Source organism: Macaca fascicularis, chromosome 13 (assembly GCF_037993035.2).
Source record: "Macaca fascicularis isolate 582-1 chromosome 13, T2T-MFA8v1.1".
Taxonomy (NCBI): Eukaryota; Metazoa; Chordata; class Mammalia; order Primates; family Cercopithecidae; genus Macaca; species Macaca fascicularis.
In genome coordinates, this window is record NC_088387.1 from 72,710,244 (window position 1) to 72,726,673 (window position 16,430).

Below are 16,430 nucleotides of genomic sequence, written 5' to 3' on the forward strand. Positions count from 1 at the left end.
CCAGTCTATACCAGCAAGGATTAAAGAGAAACCAAAAATGAGGGCTATGGGATTGGAAGATCTAGGCTTGGGTCTGGACTCATTCTCCCTTTCATGGTTAAGTAATCATGAGCAAGAGACAGAGTCCACACCTGCCTCAGTTCTGTTATTATAAAGTGCGAGTCCGAAGACTGCCAACTTCTTGGGCTGATGTGAGATTAATAGCGGCATGTGTTCAGAGGGTGAACTCTGGCACCACAGCATCTGGGCTCAAATCCTGGCTGTGCTATTTAATCTGTTCAACCTTGCACCCATTATTTAAAATGTCTGTATCTCTGTAAAGCGGAAGAAACAATGGCCTCTACCTACCTACCAGGGTAGTGGGCTATGACAGGTAAAGCACAGAGCTCTCTGGTCTTATGTTACAGTGTCATTTACCACTGTGCAGACCACAGAAAACAGATGTGGGGAATTTGAACTGATTCTAAAGGAAAGTAGGGATCAGAGTTATATAGGAAAGAAAATCTGGAATTATCTACTAATTGTTTCATTTATTATTTTACATAAACTTTTATTAAATATTTTCTCATCCCCAGGGCTTCCAGTCACATTGCAGTACATAGAAATGCAGCTCCCTGACCAGCTATTTGGCAGCCATGAGATCTCAGAAAGCTGGACCTAGGTAGGTACTCTTTTGATCACGTGAAATCTCTAAATGAGAAACTTTGCTTATTTCAGTTCGTGGAGGGCTCCCCAGTGAAAAGTGAGCTTACATTTTTTGTTATGTATGTGGACTGAGGCTCCGAGTTAGATTTAATCTGATTGAAAAGAAACAACAACAACAAAAATGCAGCAATTCTTGTGTACTCTCAAAGTTGAGTAGTTTTATTTCTACCACAGACGCATGGAGTAGTAATACATTATACTCTATCAAATTAGCTTCTATCCTAGTCTCCAGTGAAACTATTCAGGCTCCTAGAAGGAAAAAAACAATTCATCATGAATAAATAAGATAAAGAATGATAGTATGGATAGCATTGTAGGAAACTAGAGAAAAGACTGGAGAAAGTTTTAGAAGGCCTTACCCCCAAGGCTATAGAGTCAGCCCTTAGGAGAGAGGAGCACCAACTATAGACAGAGCAAATGACATCACAAGGAAATGGCAGCAGCAGCACTAAACCCAAGTGGATGATGTCATAGCCACCCGACAAACCCTAGAGAACTATGGAAGAGTTGCCTCAGGTGAGTAGGATGCAGGAATGTTGGTATGATAGCATGGATAGATTTAGAGTCAGGAACCAATGTGTTGTCCCCTTGGCTCTCTGATGGAATTGATACTGAGACAGTAGATAATAGGTACACCATTATCTTTTGGAGTGACTTAACTTTTATCCTGATATAAGCAGAATTAGGGAGATGGGTTGCTAGACAAACCTTCTAACTTAAGAAATGGAAACAGTTCTTTTAAGCTTCATGAGCCTGGATAAAAATAAATTTTCACCTTTCTCCACATGCTGACTGTCTGATCTGACGATGGAGGTGATGACAAGAGTAACAGGTAAAGGCAAGTTAGTTTATTCACATATGGACACTGAATTGAAATGCCCCACAGTCAAGAGGGACAAACCTAGAAAAAAATTCCTGAGTATTAAAAAACAAGCCTTTAGTACCTCTTCTCTTCTGCTATAGTAAGTTTTTCTCTGCACTAACATCTTCTCATATTTTGTTTCATCCTCCTCATCTCAACAAAATCACTAATAACCTCTCTTTGAGAAGTATCAGGGACTCTTACGGAGTCATGAAATTATTAAGCCTCTGAGTGAATAGGAAATTTGAGAACACTTAGACCAAAGTCCTCATTTTGTAGGTGAATAAACCAAGGCCAAGATATGTTACTCAGAGAGGTGCTCCAGGTAACACAGCAGCAGAGATATAACTACAAACCAGAAATTTCCTTTAATAGAAAGAATTGGCTGGGTATGGTGGCTCACACCTGTAAACCTGGACCTTTGTGGGGCTGACATGGGTGCATCACTTGAGCCAGGAGTTCAAGAAGAGCCTGGGCAATATAGTAAGGCCTCGTCTATACCAATCAATCAATCAATGTGTGTATACACAAATATTAGTTGGGTGTGGTGGCACATGCCTGTAGTCCCAGCTACTCAGGAGATTGAGGTAGGAGAACTGCTTGACCCCAGTGAGCTGTGATCGCACCATTGCCCTCCAACCTGGTCAAGAGAGAGAACTTGACTCAAAAAAATAGAAAAAAAAAGGAAGTAAAAAGTATTTAGAATTAACTTCCAAAGAGATCTACGTTAGAGGCTGTATTAGTCCATTCTCACACTGCTCTGAAGAAATACTTGAGAGTGGGTAATTTATAAAGAAAAGAGGTTTACTTGACTCACAGTTCTGCATTGCTGCAGAGTTCCTCAGGAAACTTACAATCAGGGCAGAAGGCAAAGGAGAAGCAGGCACCTTCTTCACAGGGCTGCAGGAGATGCAGGACGGAGTGAGTATAAGCAGGGAACATGCCAGACACTTATAAAACCATCAGATCTCGAGAAAACTCACTATTACAAGAACAGCATTGGGGAAACCACCCCCATGATCCAATTACCTCCACCTTGTCCCACCCTTGACAAGTGGGGATTTGGGGAATTACAATTCAGGGTGAGATTTGGGTGGGGACACAGAACCAAACCATATCAGAGGCCTTGTTGTTCTACTACTAATGGTGCAGACTTGGGAAGAATAGTATACTCTCTGTGTGTCCCTTTATCATCTGCAAAGTGAGGATGATCCCCACATGGTAGGATTGTGAGGATTTAATGAAATAAAATATTAAAGAGTAGCTAGCAGGTATGAGGAACAACAAGGAGGCACTGCAGCTGGAAATGAATATGAAAGTGTGGAAGGAGATCAGGTCATCGTGAAGCTTACATTATTTTAGGGCCTTTGGGTCATACAAAGACTTTGGCCTTTCCTTTGCTCTAAGTGAGACGGATATTCCTGTGGAGAATTTTAAGCAGAAAAGCAACATGATCTGACATATGTCTTATAAGGAATCTGACTGCAGTGGGAAGAACAGACTATATGGAGAGGCAGAGACCAGGCAGGGAGGGTATTACAGCAGTTCTCTCAAAAGAGGACTGGACTTTGACCAGAACATAGCAGTGAAGATGTTAAGAGGTTGGGTTCCAGAAATATTTTGAAGTTAGAACTGACAGGATTTGCTTATGTAATCGATGTGAGGTGTGACAGGGAAAAAAGAGTTAAGATTTTGTATATATATATTTTTTTTGATAAAAGGAACATATTTGGTAGAGGGAAATGATGAATTGAGTCTTCAAGAGAGTAATTTTTAAGTACAAGTAGAAACATTGAATAAACGATTAGATATATGAGTCTTGAGTTCATGGGAGAGGACCTGGTTAAAGATATAAAATATGGTAGTCTTTAGGATACAGATGGTATTTAATGTACTATCCCTAAATGGGATCATTCAGAAAATGAATATGGAGAGAATACAGATGTCGGAAGCCTAAGCCATGGGGCTTATAAGGGATGTGCAGATCAGAGAAATGAAAAGAATGTGCAAGGAGATTCAGAAGAAACAACCAGTGAAGTAGTAAGACAACCAAGAGAGAAGACTGTAATTGAAGAAATTATTTTCAGAAGGATTTCTTCAATTATGTCAAATGTCACTGACTAATCTAGTTAGTTGAGGACTGAGAACAAACCATTTGTCTTAGCCACATGGGGTTCATTGGAAATCTTGATGACCGCAGTTTGGGTACAGTGATGTAGATGGAGGCTTAATTGCAGTGGGTTCATTAGAGAGACTGAGTGGTAAAATTGACTAGACGGCTTACATATTAAAACATATTCAGAACTTCAAAAAGTAAGGCAGGTTTCTATTGGCACATGAATAGAAAGTCAGGCCAATATAACAAAATAGAATTTCCAGAAATAGATCCAAACATATATGAGAATTCAGTATATGATAAAGGTAACATTTCAAGCATAAATGGTGTTGAAATAAACTATGTACCATCTGGAAAAAGATAAAGTTGGATCCAACTTTATCCTTTCAAAATTTCCAATGAACTGCTTTGATGAAAAAAAAAATCATGGATGAATTCCTTTATAAACTAGGAGTAGAGAAATCTTTCCTAACTACAATTCAAATTCCAGAAGCCACATAAATTATTAATAAATTTGTCTAAACAAAAATTTAGCGAATTGGTATTTTAAAGGATAAATAATAAACTGGAAAAGATGTTTACAAAATCTGCCACAAAGAATTAATCCTCTAATATAATTATGAATTGAAACAAAACAACAATAGCCAAACAGAAAAAAACAGACAAAAAATATAAACAGTATTCACAGAAAAAGAGATATTAATAGCCCTTAATGACAAAACACTCATAAGAAGGAAAATATAAATTAAATCTATACTGATGATAAATTAAAACTACACTGATGGAAACTACCCTGATGCCTGCCCGATAGATGATAATAAGCTATCCAGAAGTTTAACATTACCCTCTGCTGGTGAGGCTGAAGGACAGGGACCATTGCCTTGCTTTGCTAGTGAGAGGACAGCATGATACCATGTCCATGGAGCATAATCTAGAAATAGTTATCAAAATTACAAAGGCATTATATTAGTTTCCTAGGGCTGCCATAACTGAGTGCCACAAATTTGGCAGCCTAAAACAACAGAAATTTATTATTTCACAGTTCTGGAGGCTAGAAGTCTGAAATCAAGGTGCTGGGGAAGGATCCTTCCTTACTTCTTACTAGCATCTGGTGGTTGCTGTAAATCCTTGCTTTTCCTTGGTTAGTAGATGTATCACTCCGGTCTCTGCCTTTGTATTCACAGTGTTTTTCCATGTGTATCTCTGTCCAATTTTGTCTCTTCTTATAAGGGCACCAGTCATTGAATTATGGCCCAGCCTACCCCAGTACAATCTTATCTTAACTTGATTACATCTTCAGAGATCCTATTTCCAACTAAAGCCACGTTCACAGGTTCTAAATATTAGGACTTGAATATTTTTAGAGACAAAATTCAATACACATTTTCCCTTTAACCCAGCAATCTTATTTGGGGGAATTTATATGAAATTATGTGTATGTAAATTTATAGCATTTTTTGTAACAACAATTGATTGAAAATAACTAAGATGGTTACAAATAAGGACCAGCTAAGCAAACCATGGAATATCTGCACAATGAAATGTGTATAGCTGAATATATGGTAGAGGAGCCTCTATGCACTAATGCACAATGACCCCATGTCATTGAGTTACCTTCTAGTCAGAGAGAAACAAATCTTTCATAAACAACAAACATAAACAGCAAACGAACTAATTAGGAAGTTATTATAATAATACAGATGAGTTTGGTTATGGAGATTGAGAGATATAGACAGATTTAAGATGAGTATTCAATATTTTGTATGTTTATAGTGGCCATTGTTTCATCCCTGCAAAGAGTCACAATTGGTCGGTCAGAGAAAAAGGAGCTGGGTGAATACTTGACTCCAACATTTGAGTATTACCCCATATTATATTTACATCACCCATGCCTTAGTTGTGAATCCCAGAGGAAGCCTTAGGCATATTTCTTTGTAACAAATGGGTCCATTCTGTCAAAAGCGTATTGAACTGCCAACAGGCAAATCATTTAATTGCCTAGAAGGATACATGGAAGGAGGAAGAAAGGAAGGAGAAAAAGTTTAAAAATGTTGCAAGGTCCTTATGTATGGAACTTTTTAGGTGAAGGATACAGTGAATATGTAGCTCAGTTTTCATCTGGTAATTGGATACCTATATTTTTAACATTCAGCACATCCTTCTCAGAGGAACATTTGAGAAAGATAGCATTTCTATTTATTTGGGAAATGATTAAGCATGCACTTGTCCTAATTTTCTCAGCCTGCATGTGGTGATGAGCAAACTCATCCCTGCTGTACTCTATAAACAATGCAGGTATTAATGCTCATAAAAATTACTGCACTGCCTTTGAGATCATGGGATTTCACCATCCATATTAAACTTTAAGATGAGGGATAACATTTGTCTTTGCATAAGATGGGAGGAGGAAAAAGAAAACCCCAAACACATGAGAGGCACTGACAAGCTGCCAATGATATAAATAATCACTGTGCTGTAGTTTGGAATGACATTGCAGAAAAGCCTTTGTAATAGTGGACTGAAAACAAAAAACAAAAACAGTTCAAATTGAAAACCACAAGTATATTCTAAGAAATAAAAACACAGATCAGTTCAGGAGATTCCAGTGGAAGTAGTCTAGAGAGGGAAATATACCTTTAAACATTGTCCTGAAGGACAGCCTACTTAGGAATTCAGATCCCAATAACCCATTGCATCATTTTGAAGAGCAGTCTGGGAGAAACGCAGAGGTATTTAAACCTGGGGACTAATTTTTCCATAGTTGAAATGTGCTGTGGATAGCCACACCTATGTCATAGATACTTATATCTCCATTTTTAGTCGTGAGGATTAACGCTAACCTCAGCAGGATGTGGTTGGTATACAGACAATTGTATTTCTTTGCTTTTAGAAGGGCTTTGAAAAATTCCTCCATTTGGCCTCAGTCACTTGTTCATTACAAAGAGAGTGATGCAGCTTTATAAAAAGTATCAAATTGGAGAAATGATGCCCTCAAACTCAGATGTTCCTCATTTACATGTAGCATTTTAGAGAAGGTCCTAAGGATAAATCATGGCAGGTTATCATTGACATTTTCCGGAAAGGACACATTTTAATGACATAACCTGGAACTACAAGTTAATCATTAAATGAAATTATAATGCAAGTGAAATGGCTAAATCTCCATGCATGAAATTTGTTTCAGAAACTTAAAGCCCGAATACCCCCAAAACAGTGACCATAGTTGTGATGTTTCACCTAGTACTTGATCATGTGCCTCTCTATGAAATACTGCAATCATTTTAGAGGTGCTGATGCCAAGTAGCAAAAACATGAGCCAAGAAATGTTATTGGAACATGCTGTGATGAGATTAGAGCAGGCAGGATTGAGGGGTGTTGTAGAACCAAATTAAAATAGCACTAGTGGAGGCAGGTCTGTGCTGGAAAATCAAAGCAGAAAATTTTTCTTTCACAATGCAAGAAATTGCAGAGGGAAGAGCAGGAGAGGGCTATTCCAACATCTCAACCATGAGAACATTTTCCCAGTACCATAAACATAAATGCCAACTCAAACTAATTCAATGTGACAAAGGTTCCTTTGTCGGCCAAACTAGTCAGACTCCAGAACCTTCTCCTAAGCCCATCTGTGCACTTCCTTATAAAATTCAGTTTTAGCAAAATCTCCTCAACATCGATATCTGATTACCCTCAATATCTGACTATTAAATTTTTAGGAATTACGAAAATCAGTTGTTAAGCATTATTTCAAATGAAATTCTGTAGATTTACAACTAAATTATATTTAAAACAAATTCTTAAAACCCATCACTTCCTTATTAACTCACTACTTTTTACTTTTATTCAAATTGGCCGTGGTAGAAGTATCCATATTACAGAAACTAGCAAACCCTAAAATCAGGGTTTAGTTCATTGTTTTGTTGATTGTCTAGATTTAAGTGATGGAGAAAATAGTAATAATGCTCATTTAACTTTGTATGTCATTCTGTAGTTTTCACACATCAATGGCACAAAAAGTTGAAGAAATATTCTTTCAATATTCAAAAACTTTATCTGACTCAACAAAAAAGTTTATGTCATTGATAAACAAATTTCTATATGCATTTTCATTGTTTTACTTTCATCTTTCTCTTGAATGTAAAGAGAAATTTCAGTCAATATTTAGGTTGGAAATCTACTTGTTCATCAACTAAAACCATAGGTTGTCTATGACTTCAACAAAAACATTTTATACTAATCAATTGGCTTTATGGAATTTACCATAAAGAATATTGGTTATTTTACTAGATTTGTAAATCATGTGCCACACAACCTTTATGTCAGTAAGATTCACAATAAGCTTGTGGGGTGTGTGTGTGTGTATGTATGTGTTATAGGATATATAAGAGAGATGGTTGTACCACAAACTCAATAAAGATAGAGCAGATATTACCAAAAGCAAAATTTCCAAAGACGGAAAATGAGACATAACAAGTCCAGATTTCTGTATTTGAAATTTGTAAGTATAGATGTAAATCTGGTCACAGGAAATCTACAAATGAAAGAATTAACAGATGCTGGTCAAAGCAGGTGGAATTGGCCAGTGTTTTACATTTTTTTTAAAAAATTACCTATAGTTGTTGTTTATACTTTTCTTCTCTTCACAGGAAGTATTAATTCAAGCAACTAATATTTGCTAGCTTATATATATATGTGTGTGTGTATATATATATATATATATAGAGAGAGAGAGAGAGAGAGAGAGAGAATATATACACACACACATATAGATCAGATGCTGTACTAAACATATTACATGGAACATTCATTTCGTGACCACAGTAACCCAAGGAGTCATTATGATCCTCCACCTGTTTTTCAGATGGAAAATAGAGGATCAGTACAATGTGACACAGCTTCTTCAAGGACACAAACTACTAAGATTTTAGTAGTTTTTTAAACTACCTATGCTTTTAAACTCTGTGCTGGTCATTGTTTCTGGAGGATTTTTTAGACTAGAAAGGAAGTGCTTATCATTTTTACTGTAAAACAAATACCAAAAAAAAAGCCTTCTTCATTTGAGTCAAATCTTCCAGAATTTTAATTAATCTTTCCAGCCTTCATCCACCACCACTGACTTTTCCACAAGCTATTCTTCTATCCACCTCACCTAATCTTTCACATGTGTGTCAAGTTTTCTACCTCTCTAATTTTATCTTCAGGTGCCCTTCTTCTACATGTTGTGCCCTCACAAATCCCAATTCCAAATTCTACCCATCTTTTAATAATTCAACTTAAATACAATGTTCTCTCTAGAGTTATTGATTTTTCAGGCATCAAAATAGTCCTCTATTCACTCACACCAAATTTGTAATATCTCTCTTGCAGTACTTAACCACTATCTACATCGGACTAGGCAGCCTTTCCCAAGGTAAAATCTGGAAAAACTCTGAAAGGATCAGCTCGTATGTCATTAGCAAGTCAAAGACTTTACTGCAAGACTTTGCAGTGAAGAAACTTTTTTTTAACTTCCCAGTGATTTTCCCAGTGTTATTTCTTGTTTCCCCCATTTGTTTCACCCTAGAACTCATTCCCCCCAACAAATACTCAATAACACCACCGTGTGCCTCTAGTGTTCTAAAAAGAGAACAATTTAGTGAATACCAGAATACATTATCTCTCCTACTAGAGGACAGAGACTTAGCCATGAATGCAGAGACAAAAGACTAGATTTTTTTGTGTGTATATCACTCAGTGAGACTTTCCTTTTGCTTTGCATACAGGGACTGAGAACACATTGGTTGAATGAATAAGCTTCATACTTGATTAAATAGGATGTAAATGGCCACAGACAGAATGTCAACTTGGATGAAGTACTCACAAGTACCCAACTGGGTAGCATCCCTATCACAAAGTTAGGCCAAAGAGCAGTCTAAGCAGCAACTGTCAGATGACATCAAAATGCCCGTGGCTGGTTCCTCCTCAGTTTACTGCTAAAGTAGCAGAAAATAACAGCAAGGATTTAGTGAATATCAATGTATCTGTCACTACCCCTAAAGTCTCTCCCAAACTGGATTGCCAGAAAATTGAAATGCTTAGAGTGGTTTAGGTTCCCTTTTTGTGCCTCTTAATTGCAGTCTTCCTTGGTAGGAGGCTCTCATTCCATACCTAGCCGTTTTTATCCTACAATATTCTTTTCTTCCAATTTGGAGAGAGAAGCCCAGGGGATATATTGGGTGCCTTCCATGGCTAGGCTCCTGGAAGGAAAGACAGCACTTAGGAAGAGATTACCAAAGGCTGAACTTATCGAATGTCAAGAGTTTCCCAAATGTGTATGAGGGTGTGTGTATTTGTGTGGAGCCATGTGGAAAAAAGGACTTTCTTCTTTTGAAAACTACTTTTCCAGCTGTTGACAAACATAAAAACTTCAAAAGAACAGAATTTTTCTTAACAATGAAATACTTTCCTTTTACTTTGACCCAGAGTTGCCAGGAGAAAGGCTCAGTGAAAAAGTTAGGAAACTGCAGACACAATGAACCCAAGTTCTGTGCAGTCTAGCACATTGATGGAAAGATGAATCTTCATTACTGATTATAGGCTGCCTACTGTGCTCTCAGGAAAAATGATCAAATCAGTTATCTCCTAAAAGCAAGTCACTGATGCATGCTCCTCCTCTAACCACCCACCTAGGGCTGCATCTCCCCTCTCTGGTGTTCAGATACAATCCACCATGGTTTAAGGTTTAGAAAGAGGAGAAATGCTGGATGCACTGCATATGTGGGCAGAAGGAAACCCAGACAAACCAACAAGGAAAGAAAACAAGGGAATGAAATGAACAGGAAAAAAAAATGGAACATCTATTAAATAATTTGGAATAATTGCCCAAAGGAAAGCAGACACACTGAATGGGAATGAAGGAAATAAACAGATCAAGGTATATAGCAGAAGGAAAAACTAGGGTGGAAGAAGAGGGAGATGAAAGAGCTCACCCAAGGGAGAAAAGGAAGAAGGCACTGCTAGCCTTGGCAGGAATATTGATAACTGGATATAGAAAAGAAGCCACCCATAACCTTCTGACACCCTCTGAAGAGACTCTCAGTATGTCTTTTTGTGATTCACACAAGTTTGTATTGCCTTTAAAAAGCTGATTTCCCTGGCTCAGCTGAGGCCCTTTGGAGCAGTTAAGCCATGTGATAACGGGGCAAGTAGGAACTTCTGGAAGTAGTGACCTCTGGCTGAGGACAGAAAGAAAGGAATTTTAGACTTCTTTCCTACTACACATTCTGAAGTTTACAGTGGGGCCTGAGAATGTGGTGTTTACCCCAGCTTAACATTTTAACCCAGCCAAAGTTGAGTAAACATGATTTTTCCCACATTGTGAATGCTGTCCCATTGTCAATAGATCAACTAGGACTATTTTGTTTTCCTTGAGTAATGAATGCAAGGAATGTAAGTCAGCAAGATGCAAACCTTACTTGACAAGAATTAATCTTTACAAGAAAGATGTCCTCTCATTGTTCTGAAAATGGGAAGTTAGGAGAGCAAACAATTACTTAGCAGACACTTACTGAGCACCTACTCTGTGCCAGTCTCTGTCCCCTACCAAGTGAGTGAGGCAGGACATCTGCAGTGGAGCCTGTAATCCACATTTTAGCAAAGTCTCAAGCTGGTTTTGGAGGGATGACCTCTTGGCCATTTTTCTAGAAACACTATTAAGGAGCAGTGTTTCTCGGCCTTTTTTCAATGATCACCGGGCAAGCAGCCTTTTCAACCATTTTAATAAAAAATCACACTCTGCCATGAAATTATAATTCCAAAATATACTGTACATCTGTTTATGTACTGTGGCCCTTTGGAAGATACAATCATTTTAATTTCTACATTATCATCACCTTCTAAGTATTACTATTCACCTTCTTAAGGGGTCATTTCACCCATGTTGAAATATCACCAATGTGTTCTATGAGTTCAATGACAGATGAGACCCCCTATAGAAAGCTCAGTTGGATTCAACACATATTCAATGAGCAAAAATTATGTGTCAGGTACTTTGTTAGACCCTGGTCACACTAGGTGCATAAATGAGCAATACATCATCCCTGTCTGGAACTCACTGGAGACAGATGTCATAAACAGACAATTTCAATGTAACGTAAGTGATACATTAGAGCTTAGCCCAGGATTCCCTCCTTCCATACAGAAGGGTTATAAGCCCAGACAGAGGTTGAAGGAAGTCATCCTAGAGAGGGTGTGCAAGTTGATTCATGAGTTTAAGAAAGTTAACAAAAGAAAAGTGATTAAATTCATCTTTAAAGAGAATGTGGATTTGGGACTGGTTGTCAAATTACACCTTGGCATTTGGACAGCCATTTGAGAATTGTCTAGTGGGTATTAAGAAGTAGACTTGGGATGAAGGAAGATTTCTGTCTTTGGAAATATAACTGGCTCGTGTGTACACTGATTGTACAACCTATGAAACTTACAAATCCACTTTTATAAATAGGATAAGGCTGAGGGGTGTGTGTGTGTGGGTGTATATGCATGTATGTATAACAGTTCTTCAGAGTGCCAGACACCTAGCAAGCTCTATATAAGTATGAGATTTTAGGTTTATTAGTTTATTTTAATGAATAATGTCAGTGAACAAAGTCCATTCTAACCCCACGTGTGTGATGTCTATAGCATTCCTTGCCCTTTGTTTCCACCTATCAGTAAACAGCAAGGTGATAAGATCACCCAGGAACCAGCATGGATATGGATATGTCCAAGGTTGAGACACCTTCCTCTCTCATTGGTTTACTAAAAGAGGAAGTTTCCAGGATGATGGGTTTCATAATCATAAGCCTGTTGGTGTAAGGAAGCTCTTATTTGTCTATTTCACCTCAGAAGATTAGAGCTGAGTTGAAAGATGATATGGTCCCTTAGGTTTGCTTTCCCCCAGATGCAGTGCTCTGTTCACAGCTCACATCTCTGTAGTGTGTGAGTGAATACTGAAATGTTTCCCTGTCCCATAACATTTCTACTAAAAATATATGGGATTTGTTTTTGCCTAAATCAGTTTTAATTAACAAACTGGGAGCCTGGCATGCACCCAGCAAGGTGCCCTAGAAGGATATAGAGTGTCATATATAATGCTTAGGAGTCCACTTTCATATATAATGCTTAGGAGTTGTACACGTACTTAAAAAGATAACACAAAAAATGCATGTAGGTCAGCATTCACCAAAGTATTGAAAGATGTTACCTGCATAGAATAAAAGGGTCCCATGCTTACATAAATTTGAGAACACTGGGTTAAATGAAGTTCAAAAACCTTTTGAAGTACTTTCTGGAGTTTTTAAAATAAGAATGTGAGTTGTTGAGCTGTGAATCTCTAAAAGTAGAATTGCCCTATAATGTATTATCTAACCTTGAACACTTATTGGAGGAAAACGGAAAACTAATATGCATATGCCAGATTAATAGACAAAAAACAGAACTATCCTAGGCGTCCCGGAATGTATGGTAATTCCATTTGAAAAGGCAGTAGAGTGTCCCTATTTGCTAAAATTAATTCCATGTAACTTCTTGTTGTTGTTAAGCTAAGCTTCCATAAAAGAAACATTAAGAACAATGCTAATGCAAGAAGAGAAAGTATGGTATAGTAGAAAGGACATAGTTATCACAGGCAGACAGACTTGGTCTCATAAACATACTCTGCCAGATACTAACAAATACTATAACAACCCAGTGGTTCTTCTTGCCCACTGCCCGGATAGACCTGATTTATCAAGGCGAGGGACTTGCAATAGAGGAAGAGTTTAATACACATAGAACTGGTGAAACATGAAACTGGAGTTTTATTATTATACAAATCAGCCTCCCCAAAAATTCAGAGGCTGGGATTTTTCAAGGATAGCTTGATAGGTAGGAGGCTAGGGAATGGGTGCTGCTGATTGGTTGGGGATGAAATCACAGCGGTGTGGAAAATGGTCCTCATGCACAGAGTCCACCTTTGGGTGGGGGCCACAGAGGAGATGCTGGTCTGAGTGGAGTCACATTTAGAAATGCAAAAGTCTGAAAAGATATCTTAAAAGGTCAATCTTAGGCTCTACAATAGTGATGTTATTTACAGGAGTAATTAGGGAAGTTGCAAATCTTGTGACCTCCAGAATCATGGCTGGTAATTGTTCAGCTACACTTATAGAATTGAGACCCCTCTCATTCTCCTAACCTGGTGGTATTTCATTAGTTTTACAAAGGTAGTTTAGTTTTGGAAAGGGCTATTATTATTTGAACTATAAACTAAATTTCTCCTAAAGTCAGCTTGACCCATGTTTAGGAATGACCTAGGACAATTTGGAGATAAAGGCAAGATAGAGTTTGCTATGTCATATCTCTTTCACTGTCATAATTTTCTCATTGTTATAATTTTTGTAAAGGCACCTTCAACACTAGAGCCGTGGTTCCCAAAGTGTGGGCCCCAGACCACTAGAGTTAGCATCATCTGGAAACTTGTTAGAAATGCAAATTCTAAGGCCTTACCCCAGACCTAATGAATGAGGGGGTAAAGACCAGTACTCTTAACTTTAAAAAACCTTCCAAATGATTCTGAAATATACTGAATCAGTTAATTTATTGGACCTCTCAGTTCAAATACATGAACGCTCAGAACCTCAGTTTACTTATTTGTGAAATGGCACTAATAAACCTGTCTTGTGGATTACTCATGATTTAAAGTAGGTACTTTAAAATGTTTGCTACTTATAGCACTCTGAAAGTTCTTCCAGAATTACAGATGGCAAACTCACAATGTTAAATTGAGGACTCTAATGAAGACATAGATGTAGCTAGAGTTAACAAACAGAACTCCCAAGGGTCAATTATCTATACTGTCTATACAGGCCAGGTGAACTGGAGTTCGGAGAGATACCCACATTGAGCACTATACAGGTATTATAGCACCTACAGTTATTTTAACTCTCTTATGTATATTTATCCTCCTTACTGGACTGGGAGTTCCTCAAGAGCAGAGACCATGACATCCAAGTTTATTTTTCTATTCCCACCACACAGTATGTCTCCAATTCATGTTTAATAAAGGATCACATAAGTTTAAAAAAAAAAAAAAAGTATTTGAATTGTCTTGACACATCAGAAAAGAGAGAGGAGGGAACTGACAACGACATAGCAACTCCTTTTGCCATGAACCAGCCCACAGGATTTGTCACCAGCCCAGAGCAAATTGTTCCAGTTCCTTCCTTAGATTTTGCCTCTTTTAAAACAAAGGCATAATGCATGAGGCTAAAGATGGAGTCTCAGCAGCACCTCTTTTCTGGATATTGCTATTTCAGGCTCCCTTCTGCTGGGCCCACAGCTCTATTGCAATGTATATATGCCTCATTGGAACAGTTTGTTCTGGGTTTGGCCAGTTTGATAATTATCTTCCTTTAGGCAGGTCAGTGAAAAGATGAGAAAGTAACTGGCTTCCTATGACTTACTGAGTAAACTATCCCTCAATTTACATATAGATGTATTGAGGCTCAGAGAATTCAATAGTTTGCCCAAAGCAACACTGTTCTTGTAGGTCTAATTATAATTCAGAAGAGAGTGTGACACTCCTGGTCTGTTTAGGCAGAATGCTTTAATCTCTCTTATCTCTCTACAAAACACTGAAAGTCTGAACACAGGGTTGTGGTCAGCTAAGGAGATTACATACATTCCATCTATTTGTTCTGCCTTTTGACAAAACCCTTTCAGAGTGTAGTATTAACCGTTGAATTTCTCTGTAGCCTCAAATCTTTTTCTTCCTTTCTATATATCCCTTTCTCTCCCTGAAGTTGTTTATCAAATCCAATTTTCAGCTCCTCTTTATTTAATGAGCAATGACCAGCACATGTTCAGGAAATATTTAGTTTCAGTTTTAGTCCTTCGAACTCTGGTTGGGTTCTACTGTCTACCTGTCTCTACCCAACTGATGCTTGTTTCAGTCCTCCTGACCTCCTTAGGCTACTTAATTTCCCTCCAACATTTGTAGAGTATTGTCTAAAGATTCAGTAGAATCTCCCAGGATCTGTTCTTTAATTGATTAGTCATTTCAATTTGCCAAAAATCATACTCTCCATGGTGTACAAGCTGGTTCATTTTCTGCTGTTCCCTCTGCCTCCAGTCAGTAGCATCTTCCTAGGAGTCTTTACTCAGAGGTTTGCTTGGTTCAGGATATCATTATGAAAGCTTTAAGTTGCACTTTACAAGATTACCAGTGTTAAATAAAATTTACAGGAGACAATTGGTTTGGACTGTGCTCCCAACAGACCAAACCAAAACGGAGTCATTCATGCTGAAGTTCCATGCCACCAAGCTGAAACCAAACTGTTTAACTGACTTTCCAAGAAATCAGGAGAGAGAGAAATAATAGCCAAATCCCTAAATAGGCCAATTTTAGTGGGTGTCATAAGGAAGTCTCCTCAGCTTCAACCTTTACAATAAAAGTAACTTTGAAATGACCAATCAGCTATTTGTTCTCTATTTCTGCTTTCCTCTGCTCTTTTTGGTCTGTAAAACCAACCTCTGGTCAGCTCATCAGAAAACTCATTCTATTTTATAGAATGAAGTGTTGCCTTATTCTAGAATAACAAATAAAAGCCAATTTGAATCTTGAAATTTGTTGTAACTTTGTCTTTTGACCTCAAACATATTAATAAATCCAATAGCCATTTTTCTCTCATTATCTTAATCAATCTCTCAATAGCATTGACACAAATGACCCCACTGTGTCTCCAAAAAAACTTG